Source organism: Cololabis saira, chromosome 9 (assembly GCF_033807715.1).
Source record: "Cololabis saira isolate AMF1-May2022 chromosome 9, fColSai1.1, whole genome shotgun sequence".
NCBI lineage: Eukaryota > Metazoa > Chordata > Actinopteri > Beloniformes > Belonidae > Cololabis > Cololabis saira.
Genome location: NC_084595.1, coordinates 44684098 through 44691698, shown reverse-complemented (window position 1 = coordinate 44691698; position 7601 = coordinate 44684098). Strand labels below are relative to the sequence as shown.

The 7601-nt window shown below is 44.8% G+C and overlaps 1 non-coding gene across 1 annotated transcript; it reads right to left on the bottom strand.

The window, feature by feature from the left end:
• Positions 1 to 5558: 5558 nt before the first annotated feature.
• On the bottom strand, positions 5559 to 5640 carry trnas-cga (transfer RNA serine (anticodon CGA)). The gene has a single exon. It is a non-coding gene; the product is annotated as a tRNA-Ser (tRNA).
• Positions 5641 to 7601: the final 1961 nt, after the last annotated feature.

Sequence of the window (7601 nt, the reverse complement as noted above, 5' to 3'; positions counted from 1 at the left end):
AGGAGGCGATCCAGGATGCGCCAGCTCCGGAAGCGGACCAGCGGCCGGAGCAGTGCTGCGTCGGGGAGGGGGTGGTCCTTGACGCACCCCAGCCACGGCCGCGGATGCCGTCTGGCCCGAGGCCACCCTGGGCCCAGTCCCGAGGGTGGCCATCTCGGCGGTCGGCCCGTCGCCGGAGGACGGAGGACGACCTCCCGACCGGTCTCGGTAAGCCGACCGAACCGGGAAGGCCCGAAAACGCAGATGGCGGTTCCGGGCTTCCTCTCCCGCTCCGAGAGGGGCGGGGGGGAGTTGGCTTGGCCGGATGGACCCTGGCCTGAGGTTGGCGATGGGAGTGTGTGGCAGGGTGGAGGTGCAGCCACTCAGGTGATGGGGCACAGGTGTGTCCCATCAACCTCTCCACCCTGCCTGCCTTCATAAGTATTTTGTTAGTCTTTTCTGTAACTGTCAGTGGATCATGCATAAAAAGTGTTGCATTCATTTATTTCATCTGTTGATAAAGATATAAAGTAACTGGCAGCCACAAAACATAGTTGAATATTTCCAATTTTGAGTAACTGCTGAGGGCAAAGCCGCAGAACAATAGACATTTTATGTAGATATCTCTTTAAAATCAGGCACTAACCCTTGTCATCAGCAAGATTCACCAGGCATAAAGCACTTTCCTCTGGTTTACCATGTTAAAAAGTATTTAACTCGACCATGCACAAATGCACACGTGTGTTAAAGCAGGACATTTACTGTATAATAAGTAGGAGAAGTATTTGGTAGCTTCCCTGATTCATCGTGCCACATGACATGACATGTCTGTGTACATGAGCTTTCATATGAAGGCACATACACAGATGCAAACACACAAGCTATTGGGCCTTAATAGAGTCTCCAATTAATGCCTAATTATAGTTTTGTCCTGATGGCAGGAGGCAATACTCTATCAGTCTCTTAATGGCTGGAGAGCTTTTGTGCTCCTAGCAACTAGCTGATCTTTTGTATGGACCCGGAGAGCACATGAAAGCTGCCTATGAATCACTGCTTTGTTATCTAAAGAGCTGCGTTTCATAATGGCCTTCACAAAAGCAAATAAATCCGATGTAATAAGCTGGTGTCTGCGAGGAATGCTGAATAAAATAAAAGAAGAAAATGGACACATCTGCAAACTGCTGGAACGATACATGAAGACTAATTTGGTTGTTTGGTCTTATTATTGGCTCTTATTATATACAATAAAATGTCAATGGTATATCTTAACAAAAGCAAATAAACCCATTCTTAACCTCCTATGGCTGACATTGAAAGGCAACTCAAATGATCCCAGGAAGAGGGAAACCGTTCAGAATAATTACAATAATAATTGGTGTAAAAATGACTGGTTTTTGGTAAAGGTACAGATGGGATCTGTGTCTTTTGTTCCCACTTCTGAATCCAGCTTGGAGAGCATCCATGTTACAGACGGAGTTCATTTGAGGTCCACTGACCAAACAATGCAGGACACAAAGGTCGGCCGATGGCGCAGTCATTCCTCATCCTTTGCACTGAAAATAAACACAAAAAGACAGAAATCTTCAAACCTCAAAAGCTGTGACTTAGTTGGCAATTTCATTCATGTTTATGTGCTTTGTACACATACTAATCCATCACAGTTGGTGATCTGAGGACCCACTAAAATCAGGTGAAAAGGCTTCCCATTAGGACTCAGTGTATTTGCTTGGCTAACCACTGTAGCATGTGACCTCTTTATTTAAGGAGAATTTCTTCAGCTTTGTGGTAATGTGACACAGACAAATCAATATGTCCATCAATAGCAAGTGGACCAGGCTGGTGAAAGACATAAATTTAAAGACCCAAAAAATATTTGACTTCCATGTCAGGGTTCAGAGGACAGGTCACATCGGCCTCATCCTTCAACCCATGCTGTCATGGATTTTCCTCGCGTCTAACTAAAAATGTCCGACCGACACAATGGAGTTATTCATCCAGCGGGTAATAATGCCTTCGTGGCTGGCTGTGTTCACCCTGTCATGTTGAGAGTTTTATAGGACCTCTAACCAGGCAGAAGAACACCTAAAGACGACGTCAGCACCCGTGACATACTTTGCTCTGAAAGCTGCACCCCATTTGCTCTGCAGCTTAACACAATAATGCGTTTGTCAACATGCCTTTCGCTAAAATGGCCACTTTTACTTTTGTTCTGCTGAGAATAACATTTATATTCACTCAACAATTTTGTACACAACCTCCACAATAGGTCTCTTCGACTGTCGACAGGTAGCGATGGCAAAACTCCTCCCAGACTGGGAGGAGTTGGGATCAGTGGCGTAACTAGGGTTGCCACCCGTCCCGTAAAATACGGAATTGTCCTTTATTTGAGAAAAAAAATGTGCGTCCCTTATTGAACTAATACGGGACGCGATTTGTCCCGTATTTTCATTAACGCCCCATACACACGTCTGTCACACACACATCAACACTAAATATAACAATAATGAACAAAATAAAACACAGGAAACATTAAGGCCAGCAAAATCTTTGTGGCAACAGGACCTGCTGCGTCTGTGCCCAGATCTTTCTATGTTTTATATATATATATATATATATATATATATATGTATATGTATATGTATGTATATGTATATATATATATATATATATATATATATATATATATATATATATATATATATATATATATATATATATATATGTGTGTGTGCTAGACAGCGGGGAGGACTCAGGCTTCACCTCCAGGTAGGGGTTGGGAATTGGGAATTATTTATTGATGTCATGATATACCGGTGAAGGTCGGAAAATTTAAATATATTGCAAAACGTCATTCGTAGTAAATTTAACTAAAGGGGAAACAAATATATTATTTCCCCACTACATTCAAAGTGAGATATTTTGAGCCTTTATTTCAAAAATCAATTAAATCAATAAACAATTCCATCATCAAAATTATAACAAATAAAGGTTTAACATATCTTGCTTTGCATGTAATAAGACTATGTAATATATTAGTTTCACCTTTTAAGTTGAATTATTGAAATAAGTTAACTTTTACACCATATTCTAGTTGAATTATTGAAATAAATTAACTTTTACACCATATTCTAGTTGAATTATTGAAATAAATTAACTTTTACACCATATTCTTCACCTGTATCTATATTATACATCTGGGCTGATGTGGACATACATAGAATAGGAGGATATTTCAGTTGCTAGTATGGTTGTCTGTCTGTACAGTCATGCAAGTTCAATGCTATTAAAGCACTTTAAACTTTAAATCAAAGCATTTTGTTTTTTCATATAAAATAAACACATTTTTATGCAGTTTAGAAGTTTTGGGGCTTTTTTTTGGCGCCTGCGCTGCTGAAATCGGGGCGTCCCTTATTTCTATTTCTGAAAGGTGGCAACCCTACCCTGCCCTAAACAAAATTGTGCACCGCATGCATAGCCACTATAGAGAGCAGCTATTGTGGCCATACCCACACCCACTAAAGTCTCCTCCTGGCCCCCGGCGGTCGGGTCAATGCCGTTTCATTTAGCTACGGAGGTAGCTGGTAAGCTATCCTCCGGCGGTACGCAGGCTTTTTCCCTGCTTGCAGTCAAAAATTGATCTAATTTAGTCATTTTTGCTTTAACACCATCCTGGCTCTCTTTTTCCTTTCACTTTTGTTTGGGCTAGCTAAACGTGGTGCTATTTTTGTTGTCTATTTTCTTTTGTTTACTTTTTTTTCTTGCTGAAATTTGCGTCACGTCATTGTGTCATTGTGTCATTGTGTCATCGTGTCATTGTGCACTTAACATGACAGACAGGTAGCCTATTAAGGAGATTGGACTCTTACGTTCACAAAAACCTTCATGGGCCCCCGACGGCGTCTGGGCCCCGGTGCAGCTGCAGCGTTTGCACCGCCCAGATTTACCCCCGTGTTGAGTACTGGGAATCAGAATCAGAATCACGTTTATTTGGCCAGGTCAGGTCAGACAAGACATGGAATTGGATTCGGTTAGTATTGCTCACTCTACAGTAAATAGGTAGCCTAAATAGTTAACAGACAAATGACAGCTCTTATTAACATACAATTTTTAAAAAGAGTTTAAAGAGTGAAAGGTGCAGCAGAACGAGGTAGATATGATTATTTTAAGGTGCATTGTCACAGCATATGATTGTGTTATTATAATTACTGTTATTATTGTTATTAATATTATTGCACGGTGATTGATTACTCTGAGACTCTATGAGTGATGAGATTCATCAGAGCAACAGCTTGGGGGAAGAAACTGTCTCTGATCTGGAAGTTTTAGTGTACAGAGCTCTGTAGCGCCGTCCAGGGGGGAGGAGTTCAACCAGACTGTCCTGGGTGTGAGGGTCTGGTCATGGTCCTGGTCCTGGTCCTGGGTGTGAGGCGTCTGCAGAGATGCTACCTGCCCGTTTCCTCATCCTGGACCGGTCCAGGTCCTGGATAGATGGGAAGTTAGTCCCAGTTATCCTCTCCCAGACCTAATTGTCCGTTGCAGTCTGTTCTGTCCAGTTTGGTGGCTGATCTGAACCAGACAGTGATGGACTGGATGATTCAGAGTAGAAGGTTCAGCAGCTGCTGTGGAGGTTAAACTTCCTGAGCTGCTGCAGGAAGTACAACCTCTGCTGGGCTTCTTCCAGACAGAGTTGATGTGGGTGTTCCACTTCAGGTCCCGGGAGATTGTGGATCCCAGGAACCTGAAGGAGTCTGTGGAGGAGACAGTGCTGTTGAGGATGGTGAGGGGGGGGGAGTGGCGGTGGGTTTTTTCTGAAGTCCACCGTCATCTCCACAGTCTTGAGCGGGTTCAGCTCAAGGTGGTTCTGACTGCACCAGTGGACCAGCTGTTCCACCTCCTGTCTGTACGCGGACTCGTCACCTTCCCGGATCAGGCCGATGACGGTGGTGTCGTCTGCATACAGTCGTTTGTGTAGAGGGAGAAGAGCAGTGGTGAGAGGACGCAGCCCTGGGGGGCGCCAGTGCTGATGGTCCGGGTGCTGGATGTGATGCTCCCCAGCCTCACCTGCTGCCTCCTGTCACTCAGGAATCTGGTAATCCACTGACAGGTGGGGGCAGGCACGGTGAGCTGGGTGAGCTTCTGGTGGAGGATTTCAGGAGCGATGGTGTTGAACGCCGAGCTGAAGTCCACAAACAGGATCCTCGCATAGGTCCCTGGGGTGTCGAGGGGTGTCACATAAAAACGTACCCTGCCTACGTTGGTCCAAAGTTCAAAAACGTAGAGGGGTTACAATAATAGACCTTGAATTGTATAACTGTTAAATTTTTCTGACTATTCGTTTTGCGTCCAAGTCACGTGACTTTCAAGATTCTGGCCGTGACACCAAAAAACATGGCAAACGTTTCTCATTTTCTAGTGAAACAAATCACTTTAAATCTCCACTTTGGCCGGAGTTTTCAGAAATGATCATTTTTGGTGACTTTGAGCTTCGTTTTCATGTAAACGAACGGCCAAAACGCATGAAAACACCACCGTTTTTGCCACGTGGAAACAGGGCCTAAGTCTGCACACACAAAAAACTGCGTCACGAACAGGATTCGAACCTGTGCGGGGAAACCCAATTGGATTTCGAGTCCAACGCCTTAACCTCTCGGCCACCGTGACAGTAAGGGTTACCGTACTGTGAGACAACATTACTTGTGTATATTACTTGTGTGTTTATTTTTTCCAATTGAGAGATTGCAAAAGCAACAATTCAATGTTTGTGTACATTTCTTACAGATGCACAAGTGGCACAGCATTTACTTATTGTATTAAACTTGGGGAGTGGGTGGAGAAGAGTGTCCGTGACAGCAGAGTAACAGCGTGGCTGAAGTGAAAGGTTTACATGATGCTGGTGGGACGAGTCCGTCTCCCGGGCTTGGAGACTTGGCGCTGACCTGGAGGTGGCAGAGTTGCAGATGTTAGCATTTTCTTTTGGATTTACAAGGATAGTAATCAAATTGTGCAAACCAGACAAGCAGCCACGGTTAGAGATTAAATAAAATGTATGCAAAAGTAGGGGTGTGCTATTTTGAGTGACAGCTGCTTGCATTCTGTGGTGTCAAACAGCTGTCTCTGTTAGGGTTGGTCTCTGACCCCAAGTGCACGACACCAGACAGAGTTCAAGTTCAGCCAAACAACTAAGGGAGCGGAAAATTCCGATAAACAAAAACTGCCACCTCAAAGGAGCATGAGGCTCCTTTTAAGAAATGAGACTCATTAGCGCCACCCTTCGCCACGACGGCCGCCGGGGGTACTGCAGCCAACAGTGAAGCCGGCACGGGAGAACGGGGAGAACGCACATGCAGCGTCATATGACGTCCCTCCCATCCGCAGGACAGCGCGGGAATTCGGGCCCAGAATTGCAGCACATTTTGCAGCACACAGCCTGTTCAAGCCAACGGAGAGATACACTAGAGCAGTGATTCTTAACCATAGGGCCGCGGCCCACACTTGGGCCGCGAGCGCCATCTAGTGGGCCGCCAAAAAAAATTCAGTTTTGTACGTGTGGGCCGCGAGGGCCGCGGGACTGCATAGCAACTCCCAACCAAATGAGGAGAAGAAGACACTCAGCTAGCTGTACGTGTAATAGTAAGAGAAATGGTGTGTCTTTACAGAGAAAATCCTTCATTTTGCACAGAGTAGGTTTAGATCCGCCAGGATTAGGGATCGATTAATTGGGTCTGCGCCCAGAGCGAGCGAGCGAGCGCGGCGTGCTCATTTATCCCGACGCGTGCCTGCGGCCGGGGAGGTCGGCTGAGGCTGCCGCTCGGGCGGTGGGCTCCGTCGTTACTGCTGAAGGATGGTAGATGTAGATGCGTGGGCTGTCGTGTCTGCTGGACTGGACTGTTCGGGCTTTCGAAAAAGCATCGGAAAGTAACTGCTGCGGCGCGACCAGAGAGCTGCGGTGCAGGCTGTGCCCGTCGCAGGCTCGGATGAACCCGACACACTGAGTCCTGACAACTTATTAATGTAAATAACTTAAAGTAAAATCAAACTAAGTTTTGTCCTCGCTGTATTTTTAAATATGCAACCCGGAATGGACAAATTCATCCTGTTCAGTCTTCCCACTGGGACAAAACCAGTGTCTCATACGTTCAGAGACCGTGGCGTTCAAAGTGCGAAAGTGAAACGCCACTGAAACAAAACACAAAGTTTTTCATCAAACATATCCACTCAAGTCTGAACTGAAGTCACAGAAAAATAAACTGACCATCTGAAAACATCCTGCCCATGTTTGGGTCCAGATACAGCTGTGAAGCAGCTTTCTCCACAGTGAACATAATTAAAACTAAATATTGTTTCAGGCTCAACAATGAGCACCTCCACATGCATATGAGAACCTGACACCATCCAGCCCAGATTTAAAGTCCTGACAGGAGAAGTTAGAGCTCAGTTCTCTCACTGAACAACAGAAAGTGGGGGCATAAGATTATAAGAGGGGAAGAAAGAAAAACTGCAAAACTGTTAAATTGTTAAGATGTGTTTATATTAATTTAGTATAAAAATGTGTTGAGACAATTAACAAAGAAAAGGGGAAATTCAAACTGCTGGTAGAGAAATAAAATAAGATAGCATTTGAA